This window comes from Dipodomys spectabilis, unplaced genomic scaffold (assembly GCF_019054845.1).
Source record: "Dipodomys spectabilis isolate Male_0828 unplaced genomic scaffold, ASM1905484v1 ptg000121l, whole genome shotgun sequence".
NCBI lineage: Eukaryota > Metazoa > Chordata > Mammalia > Rodentia > Heteromyidae > Dipodomys > Dipodomys spectabilis.
The window spans coordinates 5,338,038-5,354,923 of record NW_024870798.1 but is presented as its reverse complement, the minus strand read 5'-3'; the positions used below and the strand labels follow the sequence as shown (position 1 = coordinate 5,354,923).

Genomic DNA, 16,886 nt, shown 5'->3' with positions numbered 1-16,886 from the left:
CCAAGATCATACACAAGTAGGAAGCCAGTTTCTATCTGAAAAATAATCAGGATAATTTAGGGCTGGGCACATGACCAAGTGGTAAGAACACCTATTTAGGGGGCACAAGACACTGAATTCAAACTGTAATATTAGAGGTATTAAAGGAAAAAATGCTATGATTTTAAATAATTGGAATAATTGTAACACTTGAGTGTTTGAATCGAGAAAAATCCATGAGAGAGATAGAATGAACCCACGTTCCAATGCTTTCTAATTAAGTGATAATGTTTAGTGGTACTTCAGACAAAACAGAGTTACCTTGCAAATGAACATGGATGTACATTTGGGTGATGGAAATACTCTACTTACACAGGTGTAAATTAAATAGATTTTTTGGGTAGATTATAGTTCTTGAACTAAGAGCCTAGGTGATGTCCCTCAGCTTTTTCTCTCAAGGCTACCAGTCTATTACTTTGAGCCACAGTTCCAATTCTGATTTTCTGTTGATTGTTTGGAGATAAGAGGCTCATAGACTTTCCTGCCCAGGATGGCTTTAAACCATGTTCATCAGATCTTAGCATCCCGAGTAACCAGGATTCCAGGCATGAGCCATCGATGTTTTTAATAATTTAGTAAATTGTATAGTTACAGAAGTTATAAATTATCATTGTAACCTGAGTAATATATGTATATGTGTATATATCAATACATACGGATAGAAATAGTTTAACATATTTTTGTATCTACAGTACATATATGAAATCATCCTTGATTATAAAATAAAATGGAAACAAAAGTTAATGAGGAGGAAAACAAAGGGAATTGTTACATGCTTCTTTTTGTTGAATGAAATATGAGTCAGTTTGGGAAAACTATCTCTACTTTAACAAAATGGATAATTGCTATTAATTCCAATCCATCTATTTGCCCATATTGTGCATTCTCGCACATGAGTGTCAAAATCAAACCACACCTTTTGTCTGTATTTAACTCACCTGTTATAATTTAGGGGATAGATGAAGTAATCAAATAAAGATTAAAATAATAGTAAGTGAGGCTGTTAGAGCTGAAAAAGATTTTAAATATGATAATAGCTAATTAAAATGCATATTTCTTTCTTTTACTCTGTTTTTATGTCTCATTCCCACATTAGGAAAGTACATAGAAGGTTATCACTAAATTTATGTAATTATTAAAAATGTATTGAAAGAATATGGGCACAGTGTGGTTTCAGCTTATTGAGACCTGTATGGGGTAGTTTGTTTTTGAGAACTTGCAATACGTTGTGATGGAGATGAAGGGAAGGATGTGCTTATTCTGGAAAACTGGCTAGAGGATTGCTCCCAGAAAGATAGTGATGAATTCTTCCAAAAGGTTACAGTAAAATCACTTTCACAACCATCTTCATTACTGCACTATTCACCATAGCCAAGTTATGGAAACAGCCAAGATGCCCTTTGGCAGAAGGATGATTGGAGAAAGTGTTTCATATATACACAATTGTATTGCACCTATCCATTATGAGGACTGTTACATTATTTGCAAAGAAATGGATAGATCTAAAAATATGTTAAGTAAGCAAAGTCAGAGCCAGACACACAAAGTACCCATGTTCTGTCGCGTATTTAAAAGCCAGAATTTTATGCAAGTTAAACAACAGTATTAACCAAAGCTTTCATTTTTCAGAGCAATATTTAAAAGGTGTAATTTCTTATAAAATTGAATTTTAATCCCAAAAAAATGAATACCAGGAAACTATCACTTGGAAGATGTGAGGGGAATTCAAATGGAAAGAATAAAGAGAGTTATGGAGTAACAGTGAAGACATTATATTCAATGGAAATAATATGAAACTAGAAAAAATTAAAGTGGGGTGATGTTAGGAAGGGTAGGAAAAGTTATATAAAGATCCATTATACTTTAAAAACTTATTTATTGAATGGAAATTCCCGTGTACAACTAGTTAAGATAATAAACACATGATTAAAAACAATGGAGACATTTGATCTTAAACTGCGTTCTCTTAAACCATGAGTCAATATAATAGTTTCCTCCTCAAATTTTCTTTGCAGGTATTTTCCTCATAGTGACAGAAAAGTGATCAATGCAATGAATATCAATACATCACATTGCACATATAAAATCACAGTAAAAATGCTAGATTTCATCACATGATAAAATAACAGGTAGAATGTGCCAAATGCTAATTGATTGTTTTTCCAAGTACTTTACCTATGTTATATAATTTAATCCTCACAATAATTGCATAAAGTGGAGCTCCTTACATTTTTAATTCTCAGATGATGATAGTGAAGTCTTCAGAGTTAGAATTACTAGTACAACATTGCACACATGGTAAGTTTTAGCCTGAGGTTCATCTCCCACTCTATCAATTAACCTCATTCTATTTTATGACTAAAATACCAGCACTTAGTCTACAAATTCTAGGAAAATTTCCCAGAATTATTGTGTATACTCATAATATTTTACTTTATCTTTGTTAGAAAATAGGGAACTGTAATATGAATACTCAAAGTTCATAATCAATGCATAACTCCCTGGTGAAAAGAACTGCTAATATATACCATTCTTGATTTCTAGCTCAAAATAGTAGAAATCATATTTTAACCCTTCACTAAACACTGAACTGCATAGGGACATTATCTCTGTTTAACACTGTCTTACTGAAAGAATGACCTCCCTAATTCCTGATGGAACCAGACTACAGGTCTTATGGACCAATCATTTTCAAATTGTAGCTCAACTTAGTTGTCTACCATTAGAAGTATTTTGATTGATTTTTATACCCAACATTTAAAATGCTATTTTAAATGTTGATATAAGACTGATATAAAAATCACCTTTGACCCTGGATAAATATTTTATTTGTCCTATAACCAAAAATGCACTCTGACCTATCATTAATGTTAGAAATGAGAGGTTAAAAATCATAGACACTACGTATGAATTAAAGACTCTCCATTTTGTGAATACTATTGGTATAAAAAGACATGAAGGGCTGGGAAGGTGGCTTAGTGATAGAGCGCTTTCCTTTCATGCATGAGGCCCTGGGTTCGATTCCTCAGCACCACAAAAGAAAAAAGAAAAAAAGCTGGAAGTGATGCTGTGGCTCAAGTGGTAGAGCGCTAGAATTGAGCTGAAGTGCTGAGGGACAGTGCCCAGAGTTCAGGCCCCACTACCGGACCCCTCCCCCCCAAAAAAGACATCAATACTACCAATTTTTTTCAAAATTTCTTATGATACTGAAGATTCAATTATAAACTATTAACACTTGAAAATAACTCATTTTCATGGGAGTAGAATACAAAGCACAAGATTAATTCTAATCATTTTAAAAGACCTTTATTTATACTACAAATTCATTTTTATAACTACAAATAATCTAAAAATAACTGAAGCACAGTGAGACAAAAAATAATTTAACTGCATCATCTACATTCAAAGGACTGTGCTAATAGAAAACAAAATTATACTAATAATTGGGTTACCCAATTCACTTACATTCTTTATTCTATTTCTTTTAGTTTCATAAAAACTGGCTTTGCATAAAATGATGCATTAAAAGCCTGCATACCCACTTACATTTTCAGATCTTAACAATATTTATTTCAGAAATGTCTTTAGCTGTATAGTCAATGAACTAAAATAATACTAAAATATTTAAACGGTTTTCAGAAATTGCAAGACTCGGTCTGGGATGTTATTTATATTGGAAAACATATTCGAAAAGCCTTATTTGTTAAAGTTGTGCTATTACTCCCACAAAAGAACTATTAATGAAGAAACCTTTGTATGTACAAACTTCAAATGCATCCACAATCTGAAGGTGACACATGTTTTTGTTTGTTTTTTTGAAATATATATCTAACAAGCATAGCCACAATACAGATTTTCAGTCAATATGATGGGATATTCAAACCTAAAAAAATACGGGGTTTATTATCTTAGTGTGAATAGATACAATCTTACAAATAAAGTTATTTTCAACAGAAATCCAGAAAGAGTTTATCCACCTTGAGTTTCACAGAAATAACCAGAGAGTAATACCTATTTGTTCAAGTCGGTCAAAATCACTCCATGAGTATTTCTTAAAAATATAACCAATTTAAGAGGTCAAATACATATTTTGAACTGACAGTCATCTTACACCAATAACTTACTACCCAATTATATCTGTATCTTTTTACCTAACATATACTAAGCGCTGAATATGATCTCTTTTATCTAACTTAATGTTGTAAATGCTTTGATTATGATGATGTTATTAACAAATAAAATATACAGAAGGATGGTTCAACTGAAATGACAGGACAGAACACTGATAAATAAAAACATTTCAACACAGCTCTTTTCAGTCTCACCCTGTTCATATTGGAAAGCAACATTGCAACAGCACACACACACACACACACACACACATACACTTAAACACACATGTGTGCACATGTACACATATACACGCATGCCAAATTTAGGGTTTATTGTACAAAAAAGTTCAAATAAAGTAGTAGTGATTAGGACAAATGATAATTTGCCTTATTACAAAATAATACATATTCCAGTCACCAGGGTTGTTACATTTTACCCGCCCCACCACATGTGACCACTTATTTTATTTTAGGTAATTAATTAATTCCTTCCTTCATTAGTTAAATACTACTACTAGAGCTTGAACTCAGGGCCTAACTCTGTCCCAGAATTTGTTATTTTTTTTGTTTTAGTTTTCTCAAGGCTAGCATTTTACTGCTTGTAAGACAGCTCCATTTCTAGCTTTTGCTGGTTACTTTCAAACCAGAATCTAATGGACTATTTTTCTTGGTCTGGTTTCAAACCACAATCATCAGATTTTGTCTTTCTGATTAGCTAGGAATAAAGACATGAGCCACCAGTGTGGCTCCTACTTTTTCCTATACTTATCTATTGCACATACTTAGATAGCAATTTAATATTGAGAGTATAGAAGCAAGATGTACAGTGATTATATTGTTCTGTCAGAAATTCAAGTTAGCAATGTAAATTTCTTCTTAAGACCATACACAAAAAATCCTTAAGAAGAAATCTGATGATTTGTGTGTGTGTGTGTGTGTGTGTGTGTGTGTGTGTGTGTGTGTGTGTGTGTGTGTGTGTGTGTTTGTGCTGCAGTATGTTTCACATATAAGCACTGTGCAGGGGTGTCCAGCCATTCAGATTTACTGCATGAATATCTGCCTTGAGATACTAACTCATGGACAATGTCTAAGTGTCCACTCTAGGCTTCCCGATGAAGAGGGGTATACTCATCCTCATCCTTAGTATTCATATGAGTGGCCTTTTTGGCAAGTAGTATCCGCACTGTATTAAGCTACAAGAAAAGCACTCTACCACTTAGCCACCTTCTCAGACCAAGGATTAAGATTTTGTCTGTAATTTGGTCAGAGCTATGTCTCTTTATGTAGGCGACTAAAAATGTTTGTACTAATTTCAAGTAAATACATAAATTCTATTTCCATCTCTTTTAACAAATAAAAAATAAAATTGTTTGCTTTGTAAATAGATCAGAAGCATTGATTTTGTGTCTAGATAGGTCATTGCACATCTGTATCTCTCTTCCTCTCTCTCTTTCATGATTCTCATAGACAATATGGTTGCTCCATAATTGTCCTAATTTATTTTGCTTTTATATTTTTGGTTGCATCATTTCACTTTCTGCTCTACCATTTCCCAAATCAGCACACATAAACAGAACCACAGAAGTGATTCTGTGGCTCAAGTGGTAGAGCGCTTGCCTTGATTTGAAGAGCTCAAGAACAGTGCCGAAGCCCATAGTTCAGGCCCCACAACTAATTTTTTTTAAAAAATAATCTAAATCCTTGATAATTATAAGAATAAAAATGACTGAAATCAGTTGAATCACACTTTTCCTGCACAATGAAAGAACAGGTCCAGGCTAGGAAAGCAGCTAGAGAAAGCAGGCAGATTATATTTGTGAAAAACCTTTGTGGAAAATGGTATAGAGGATTACTTACTGGTGATTCACTTGCACTGGCAGCATGATGCTGAACTATTGCTTGCTGATTCTGAACTATTGCTTTGATCATTATATTCTCCAAGAAGAAAAATGAAATTTAATTGATATCAAAGGACTACTAATACATATTGACTTATTAAGCATCTTCAATCACCAAAAACACTTGAGGACAATAGATAGGCCTACTTTTTTAGATGAAACCAAGTGTCTTTAAAAAAAAGGAATTTAAATAGTCATGCAAATGACTTCTATTTTACTACTGTATTATACATTTTTTTTCTAATGTTGGGTACCAATAAATAATGGAACTATTAGAAAGCTCTTAAAGCTCATATATTGAATAGTAAAATCTCTTAAACTATATCATGGTATTTCCCAAATCATTTACGTAGAAGGCATTGTTTCCTATTTTCTCCTTCCTAGAATAAGCTGCACATGAAGACACCACTGGTCCATATTTTCAGTCTGTGCATTTGAATACGGAGGAAAATCTTTCTTCTGCTCTCTATCAATTCACTAATCTCCAGTTAGAATAATTTAGAATAATAAAAATGGAAAAAGAGAAAATAAATCATGGTGAAAAAACATATGCAGAAAATTCACCGGATTTTTCTGACCAGTTCAACCAATGTGAACTACTGGGGAAATACATGGACACCTCATTCCCACTGGTACTCAAAGCCTCTGGTTAGGCAATTCTGATGAAGACAAGGAATAATATAAAAACGTGAGGAATGGTATCAATTGCAAGAAAATAATGGAGAAGAATCCATGCAAATTTTTTCTTTGGTATGTCGAAATTAATTGGCTTACTACAGTGCCGAGACTACTTTTCAAAAAGGCCACTCATATGTATACTAGGGATGAGGTAAGTATACCCCTCTTCATTGGGAAGCCTAGAGTGGACATTTAGACATTGTCCATGAGTTGGTAGCTCAAGGCAGATATTCATGCAATAACTCTGAATGGCTTGGCACCCCTGAACAGTGCTTATATGTGGAATAACACCAGAACGGATTCTTTCTTACTCCATCATGATGCAGATACCAATCCCCAAACTAAAGGCCTCTTGACACCCTTGCATCTTGCTGCTGGAAATAGAAATAGCAAAGATACTCTGTATCTCCTTCTGTTGAACCAAAATATCAAACGGGGCCTGAAGAACAACTTGGAAGAAACTGCATTTGATATTACCAAAAGGATAAGTATGTATCACTACCTCCTTGAAGTTGTGGATGGCTGTACAAATTGTTCTCCTACGTAGAAATAGTTTGGTTACGTTTCCTAAATTTCAAAAGTGCCAGTCCATCCTTTGTGTCCCTACAAAATATTTTCATATACAAAGCAACAGCAATATCTTAATTTAAAAATTGATGGATTGCATAGTATTCTTCCACGTGAATTGCCTGACTTTGATGTCAAAATATATTCAAGAGTTGTTTGTATGCATCTATAATGATTTCTGCAGAGTTTGTGGTTTTTTTTAATTTTAACTTATCGGTTGAAATGAATAGTATAGAAACTAAAGATATCCCTGGTGCTTGTCTACAAAAAGTATCTATGTTTGTATAAAGTCCATAATCAATTTCATTGTCTTCTAGATATAGTACTTTGAAGTCTACATTGTTTTATAATATATAGGTTCATTAATAAATGTGTCCTTTCAGATTACAAGCCATATAGAAAAAGTTTAAGATTCCTTTTCCTAAGGTCCTTATATTCTTTTATTTCTTTTTTAATTTTTTAATTTTTTTATTTTTTAAAACATTACGATTTTTTTTATTGTGAAAATACCATACAAAGGGGTTACAATTACTTGGGCAAGATATTGAGTACATTTCTTGTCAAGAATTGTTGCCTCCTCCTTTGTTTCTCCTTCCCATCCCTTTCTATCTCGCGCCCCCAACCCTTCACCTCCACCTACTCTTCCCCTACCACCTACCCTTGCCTACCCTCTACCAGGCCAAAGTTGTAAAGTTCATTTTTCAACATAATGACTTGTACATATCGTTGTTGCAAGGGTCCACCTATATCCCTGTTTAAATGATTTGATTTTTTCCCTTCCCTTCCACAAATTATCCCAACATCAAATACAGTGAAAGCAGGGGTTAGACCGTGGGGTAGGGACATATAAAGCAACAAACAAATCATCTTATAAATGTGATAGAAACAACCACATGAAAGAAAAAAAAAACATTTTTTTTATTCCCCATCCCATCCCTTCCCATCCTCCCCACTCCTTCCCTTCCTAACCTCCCCTCCCCGCCCACCCCGGCCACCAAAGTTGTAAAGTTCGTTTTCAACATAACAACTTGTACTTCTCATTGTTGCAACGGGTCTACCTGTATCCTTATTTAAACGATTTGTTTTTCACCTTCCCCTCCACAAATTACACCGACATCAAATACAGTGAAAGCAGGGGTTATACTGTGGGGGAGGGACATACAAAGCAACAAAGTAATAATCTTATAAATGCATTAGAAACAATCTCATGAAAGAAAAAAAAACAATCGAATACATACCTTAGGGTTCATTTCCCTAATATCACGTTATCTGTCCTTTTCTGCTTGACTTAGACATGTACTAGATATTGCAAATAAGGAAAAGCATGGGACCTATGTTTCTTTGGGCTTGGCTTACTTCACTTAATATAATTTTTTCCAAGTCTTTCCATTTCCTAACAAATGGGGCAATATCATTTTTTCTGATGGTGGCATAGAATTTCATTTTGTATATATACCACATTTTCTTGATCCATTCATTTACTGAGGGGCATCTGGGTTGGTTCCATAAGTTAGTTATAGTAAATAATGCTGCAATAAACATGGTTGTGCTGGTAGCTTTAGTGTGGTCTTGTTTGTAAACATTTGGGTAAACGCCCAAAAGTGGGATTGCTGGGTCATAGGGGAGCTCAATGAGGAGTCTTTTGAGGAACTTCCATACTACTTTCCAAAGTGGTTGAACAAGTTTAGACTCCCACCAACATACCCTCCAGCATCTGTTGTTTTTAGAGTTCTTGATTTTTGTCATTCTAACTGGGGTGAGGAGGTATCTTAATGCTGTTTTGATTTGCATTTCTTTTATGGCTAGGGAGGATTAGCATTTCTTCATGTGTCTATTGGGCATCCTTCTTTCTTCTTCAGAGAAGTTTCTCTTTAAGTCTTTAGCCTACTTATTAATTGGGCAGTTGTTTCTTTGACGATTTGTTGTTGGGTGGTTTGATTTTTTGAATTCCAAGTATATGTCAGATATGAGACCTTTGTCCATTGTTTGGCTAGTGAATATTTTCTCCCAATCTGTGGGATTTCTTTTGATCTTGCTAGCTATGTCCTTTGCGATGCAGAAGCTCTGCAACTTCATGCAATCACATTTGTCCAAACTTTCTTTGGTCTTTCTGGGTCTCTATTAAGAAAATTTCGGCCTGCGCCAAGGAGACCTAGGGTTTCTCCTATTCCATCCTGTAATGTTTTCAGAGTGTCTGCTTTGTCTCCGAGATCTTTGATCCATTTGGAGTTGCTTCTGGTGCACGGTGATATATAAGGATCTAGCTTTAATTTTTTACAAGTAGTTAACCAATTTTGCTAGCACTATTTACTGAAAAGGCTGTCTTTCTTCCATTTTATTTTTTTAGTTCCCTTATCGAAGATTAGATGGCTACAGGTCTGTAGGTTCGTTTCTGGGTGTTCAATTCTATTCCATTGGTCCTGAAGTCTGTTCTTGTGCCACTACCATGCTGTTTTGATTACTATGGATTTATAGTATAGTTTGAAATTTAGTATTGATATTCCTCCAGCAGTGTTCTTTCTGTTCAGGAGCGTTTTTGTTATTTGGGGTCTTTTATTGTTCCATATGAATTTTTGGATTGCCTCTTCTATTTCCTTGAAGAATGAGGTTGGAATTTTGATAGGTATCGCATTGAATTTGTAGATAGCCTTGGGAAGTATTGCCATTTTAACAATGTTGATCTTTCCAAATTCAGGAGCATGGGAGTTTTCCCCATTTTCTAAGTTCTGTTTTGATTTCCTTTTTCAAGTTTTTACAGTTTTGATCATAAAGTTCTTTCACTTCTTTGGTTAAGTTAATTCCTAGGTATTTTATTTTTTGTGGGGCTATTACAAATGGCGTTGTTTTCCTAATTTCAGCCACACTTTTCTCATTGTTGGCATACAGAAAAGCCATTGATTTTGGGGGGTTAATTTTATACCCCGCTACTTTGCCAAAGTTTTGAATCAACTTGAGTATTTGGGAGTGGAGTCTATGGGATTCTTTAAATACAGGATCATGTCATCTGCAAAGAGGGGGAGTTTTATTTCTTTTTTCCCTATTTGTATCACCTTTATGTTTGCATCTTGTCTTATTGCTGTAGATAGGAATTCTAATACTAGATTGAAGAGAAGTGGTGATAGTGGACATCCTTGTCTTGTTCCTGAGTTAAGAGGAAATGGCTTTAGTTTTTCACCATTAAGTATAATGCTGGCTGTAGGTTTGTCATATATAGCCCTTATTCTATTGAGGAATGTTCCATAATTCCTAATTTTTCCAGAACCTTCAACATAAAGGGGTGTTGGATCTTGTCAAATGCTTTTTCTGCATATATTGAGATAACCTTGTGGTTCTTATCCTTGCTCCTGTTGATGTGATGAATTACATTAATTGATTTGGGAATATTGACCCAGCTTTGCATCCCTGAAATGAATCCTGTTTGATTGTGATGTATGATTTTCTGGATACATTGTTGAAGTCGATTGGCCAAAATTTTGTTGAGAAGTTTTGCATCAATGTTCCTCAATGAAATGGGTCTATAGTTCTCTTTCTTTCATTATTCCCTGCCTGATTTTGGGATGAGAGTTATGATGACTTAATAGAATGTGTATGGTAATGAACTTTCTCGTTCTATTTCATTGAAGGTTTGGAGTAGTATTGCTGTGAGCTCTGCTTTTAATGGTCTTGTAGAATTCTGCTGTAAACCATCTGGACCTGGACTTTTCTTATATGGGAGGTCTCTTATTGCTGTTTCTATTTCAATGCTTGATATGAGCCTGTTAAGATGGTTTAACTCATCTTGCTTTAGTATTGGCATGTCAATATTTGCTAGGAAAAGGTCCATTTCTACCAAATTCTCAAACTTATTAGCATAAAGTTTTGAGAAGTATTCCCTTATAATGTTCTGAATCTTGGTTGTTTCTGTGGTGATGTTTCCATTCTCATTTCTGAGCTTATTTATTTGGGTGTGTTCGCTTCTTTTTCTGATAAGATTTGTGAAGGGCCTGTCAATTTTGTTAATTTTTTTGAGCAACGAACTCTTTGTTTTTTTGTTTTTTTCCAATAGTTTTATTGGATTCTAATTCATTTAATATTGGTTTAATTTTAATTAAAATTAATTAATTAATTAAAATAATTATTTCTTTCCATCTATTACATTGGGGTATATCTTGGTGCTCTTTTTCAAGGTGGTTCAGATATCTCATTAAATTGTTGGTTTCAGATCTCTCCTATTTGTTGATGTAGGAGCTCAGAGGTATAAATTTGCCTCAGAGTACTGCCTTTGCTGTGTCCCAGATGAGATGGTAATTTGTGTGCTCATTTTTGTTGAATAGCATGAACATTTGGATTTCCTTTCTAATATCTTCCATGACCCACTCATGATTCAGCAGTGTGTTCTTCAGCCTCCATGTGTTACAAGACTTTCTTTGGTGGCTTTTGGTGTTGCATTCTAATTTTATTCCCTTGTAGTCAGAGAGAATGCAAGGTATAACTTCAATGTTTCTGAATTTGGACAATTTTGCATTGTGGCCTAAAATGTGGTCTATTTTAGAAAATGTTCCATGTGCTGCTGAGAAAAACTTGTATTCTGATGCTGCTGGGAGAAATATTCGATAGATGTCTGTTAAATATACTTGATCTATGCAGTTGTTTATATCTACGGTTTCTCTGTTGAGTTTTTCAGAGTTGATCTATCTAGTGGGGAGAGTGGTGTGTTAAAATCCCCAACAATTATTGTCTTTGGATCTCTGTGGGATTTGAGTGAAAGTAGTGTTTCTTGGTTAAATTTGGGTGCTCCATTGTTTTTCGAATAGATATTTCAAATTAATATGTAGCGACATTCTTTACCTCTTCTTTATCTCTTCTCACTAATTTTAATTGGAAGTTTATTTTATCTGATATTAGGATTGCAACTCCTGCCTGTTTATGGGGGCCATTTGCTTGGTAGATTTTGTTCCAGCTTTTAACATTGAAAATGTTTTTGTGTTTTACAGCAAGATGTGACTCCTGAAGGCAACAGATAGAATGGTCTTGCTTTTTAGTCCTACAAGACAGTCTATGTCACTTAATTGGAGAATTAAGTCCGTTAATGTTGAGAGATAGGACTGAGAGGTATTTGGGAGTTCTGACCTTCTTGGGGTCTATGAAAACTGGGTTCTTCCTATCTTCTTGGATTCTCAGTTTGGGTGCATTTTCTTGGCCTTTATTGTGGTCTTGTTAGTATTCTATGTTTAGGACATCTTTAAGAATCTTTTGTAGGGCTGGTTTGATGGAGATGTATTGTTTCAATTTTTCTTGGCTATGGAAGGTTTTTATTTGGCCTTCAGTTATAAAGGAGAGTTTAGCTGGGTACAGTATTCTTGGTTGATAGTTGTTTGTCTTTAGGGCATGGCATAAATCATTCCAGGCTCTTCTTGCTTTGATTGTCTCTGCTGAAAAATCTGAGGTGATTCTAATTGGTTTCCCTTTATAGGTGATTAACCTTTTCTCTCCTCTGGATTATTCATTATCTGTTCTGTCCCGATTACCATGAGTGGAAGTTGAGATACCCGGACTTGCCATTTTTCTTGTGTTTTTCAGGTTTGTTCTGCCCATTTGGGATGAATGAAACACCAGTTTTGTGCTAGAACACTAACTTAAGGCAAGCATCAACCAAAGGCTGTATTTGCACAGTCAATAGTTTGCAGATACAATCTCGTTCAATGGATACATCTATTCAATGTCAAACAACTATATATTAATGGGCTACAAACCGCAAATGCGAATTTGGCAAACCAGAAATTATTAGGTTTAGGGAGAAATGTGGGTAAAAAATAGGAATAGAGAGATGTGGGAAGGCACAGGGAGAGTTAACTAAGTCCTAATCTCAAAACCGGAAATAGGTTGAATAGGATGAAAGTAGAGAGAGAAAAAAAAAGAAGAAAGAGAAAGGGGGAAAAAAGAGACTAGAAAAAATAGAAAAGTAAAAATTAAAAATATTATGTAGACTCGAAAACGAAATATTGAGAGAAGAACATGCATATAATGCAGAAGGGGAGGGATATAAAGAGATGTGAAAAATTTAAAAACAAAAATACTTAAAATATTATATAGGTATAAAGAGGTAGTACTGCTATCAAGGAATTTAAGTCTAAGAGGTTTTGAACTGAGTAATAAATTTGTGGATTAAGTGTGTACACAATGGAGGATAAGGTCTAATAATCGACTATGGGTATATCTGAGGATGTATAGAAAAACAAGTCACATAAAAAAGAACGAAAGAGGAAAAAAAGGTGAAAAGGATAAGAAAGAAAGAATAAAAGATCAGAAGTTCAATAGAGCAAAACAAAACACAAAAAAAAATTTTAAAGAAGAAAAAAGAAAGAAAAACGCACACACAAATATACCCCTAAAATAAAAAGTATAAGAGGGAAAAAAAGTTACTAGGAAACATTTTTTTTCAAAAAAGGTAAAAATTAAAAAGTTTTAGAAATTTTTTTATAAAATGTACAAAAAAAAAGAAAAAAATATTTTGATTGTTTGGGGAGTGGTGGGAAAAATCCTGTATCTCCCATGTGTCTGTAACCAGCCTCTTGTTGGAGTCTCTGATCTGCTTGTGGTGTTTGATTTTCCTGTGGCTTGGTTGGTTTCTTAAGTCAGTTTGTTTTAACAGGCCAAAAAATGCTGCTTTACCCAGGATTTTGTGATCCTCCTCTCAGGTTAGTTCAATGGGAGGGGGATCTGCTTTGATTATCACAAAAGAGGGAGATGGCTTTTTCCTCGTTTGGAGAAGCTCTGATGAGGCTAGGTTCTGGGTAGAGTTGAGACTTTTCAGCAAACATTAGCTTTTCCCGGGGGCTAGCTTGTTAGAAACTCATGAGCCCAGGCTGGAGCCACTCTCTGGGTTTATATTTACTGAATTTCAATTGATTGGCAAGGCTGCTTAAGGGAGGGGCAGCCTCTGGCTCTGATTACCCAGTGAAGAAAGCCATTCCTAGGGCTTGCGCCTGAGCTGGGTGACATTTCTCTGGGTGAAGTTGAGTCTGGGAGGTCAATTTAGGTTCTTGTGACCTGCTAAATGACTCGAGTTTTCTTCCAAGGCCTTAGTTGGAGCTAGCAGCTTTGTCAGTATCCAAGATGGAGATGTCCAGATCTGGGGGGGAGGGGTGGCCTTCTCTCCTCTGCTCCCTGAGAAGGAGTGAGGACGTTAGGCTTCTACTTTCGCCGAGTCTTGGTTCCTGGGTCGTCTCTGGTCTGTGAACTGCAGGATGAAGATGTCTGCTCCTTGTCAGTTCTTGCTGGTGTTGAGTAGAATCTGCTCACCCACCGCATCTGGCTCCTTTGTCCTGGACTCTCTGTGTTACAGGATGGTGACTATGGCCGCCGCTGCTGCCTAAGCTGCTGGCAAATGCTCAGATCTGTCTCCTTGCCTGGATTTTCCCTCTCTGGCCTAACTCTGTGTACTGTGATGACACACTTGGTGTGATTCTCTGGCTTAGGACTGTTCACTGGAACTCTAAAACTGCTTTCTATGCAAGAGCTTGTTTAACCTTCAGCTTCTCCTCCACCATCTTCCCGGAACCCTCTATGAGCATGGTTTAAATTTTATTTCTTTGGGATAAAATGACAATGTTATCTAATTTCAAGTTTTATAAAGGTTATGCTATGTAAGGGCCTTTCTAAGGTGAAGATTTAATACACTGATGTCAAACTAACCTTTAATTCTATGAATTACATGTATTGTTACACTTGTATTTTTGTAATCAACTTTTTAACAACTGTTTTTCATTTCTTGCATTTGAAGAATGAAAAATATGGAATACTTCACAAATTTTCATTCCATCCTTGGGCAAGTACCATTTTAATCTCTGTATTGTTGTAATTTGGGTAGACCTGCTGCTAAGCATGTAGTATCCTCTAAATTTAAGTAGTTATTGATGCAATGTTTATACAGGCACATATCCATGGTTGCCTATTTGTAACAAGGAACCCTTATTGTTCCTAAAAATGCTATTGATCATATCTCTCTAAATTTCTGTCTATAGTGGAAAAATTATATTGTTTGGTCGATTATTCACATTTGCAATTTTTTGTCAATGACTATTTTGTCATTTTCATTTTAAATTTGATCATATTTTGAAGCGTTTACAGCTAAGTCCAAAGGTGATGGCTTTTCAAGTACTTATTTATCAACTGAGTTATCTTTGTGGAGCTAATGGATTCAAAGTAAGCCTTGGTTAAGATCTACTTCTAAACTTCTGCAGCTTAAAATTTCCTAAATGAGGTCTCAGTGGCACAAATATCTTCCTGACCCTTACCCTTCTTCCATGTAGGAACAGACCAACCAGAATATCTTACACTGACAGCATAGATTGTCTTACTGGAACAAAACTAATCTTAGTTACAAGGGATCATAGAGAGATGAACACTTCAGACCGAACTGTTCAGAATAGAAGGTATTTTATCAAAATATAATTGTTTGGGCTGGGAAGCTGGCTCAGTGGTAGAGTGCATGCCTTGCATACCTGAAGCCCTGGGATTGATTCCTCAGCACCACATAAGGAAAAAGAAAAAAGCCGGAAGTGGTGCTGTGGCTCAAGTGGTAGAGCACTAGCCTTGAGCTGAAGCGCTGAGGGACAGGGCCCAGGCCCAGAGTTCAGGCCCCACAACCAGACCCAAACAACAACAACTATATATATATAATTGTTTATTATACCTATTATTTCAAAAGTAGCTAAAGCCAAGAAGGTGAAAAAGTTGTTCATATGCATGTTTACTTAATATCCTGGGCCTGTCTACCATACAACCAGGCAGGAACTTACACTACTTTCTATCACCAAATATTTCCATAGCTCCTGGAGAAGTCTATATATTTCTCCTCGATATTAGGCCTTAAATTGGTAATGTTTTAATCAAAGTGTTTCCTCTTGCCTCCAGGCTTTACATTTACAAATGGTAAAGCTTTAGGTCTAACTCTACCAAAAACTGAGGTAGAGATAATGGAATAATACTTTAAAACAGATTTGCTTTTGATACCCTAACCACAACAGAACAATGCATAACAATTTCTTATATTATATATACTTATATATTTTATATTTATATGTGCTGATCTTAAGTTTCACACAGTGAATCTTACTAGAATTAATTTATAACTTGACAAATAAATTGAAATTTATTCCCATAAATAGATTGGAACATAAATAATTAGGTTTAGAATATATATTCGAATATAAAAAGTATCAATGCAATGTCTTTGGTATAAACTTGTGATACCTTCTAAGGGTTCTTGGTCTTCTGAATTCACATAGTAAAAAAAAAAAAAAAAAAAAAAACCAGTATTGTTTTCCTCTAATCTAGAAGAGATTTTACACTGCTGCTGTGTTTATTGTATTAACTCGCTGGTCCCAAATTGTTTTTCTCCATATTATGCCTAAAAGCTATTATTCTTCTGCAGTACCCACGGGTCCGAGGATACCAGGTCCCAGGTTATCTGCATCATCCGATAACAATGGCAAGTCTTCTCACCTTGGCCCATCCAACATGCTAACAGAAAGTAATTGAAGACCCATCTCAATTTTTCATTTCCTATAATATTTCAGGGCCCCAATTCCTTGCAGTAATTAGCAGTAAG

General features: G+C 35.2%; 1 pseudogene; it reads right to left on the bottom strand.

Annotated features, from left to right (window-relative positions):
- Window positions 1-15,060: 15,060 nt before the first annotated feature.
- LOC122115619 lies at window positions 15,061-15,159 on the bottom strand (annotated as a pseudogene).
- Between the last annotated feature and the right edge of the window lie 1,727 nt (window positions 15,160-16,886).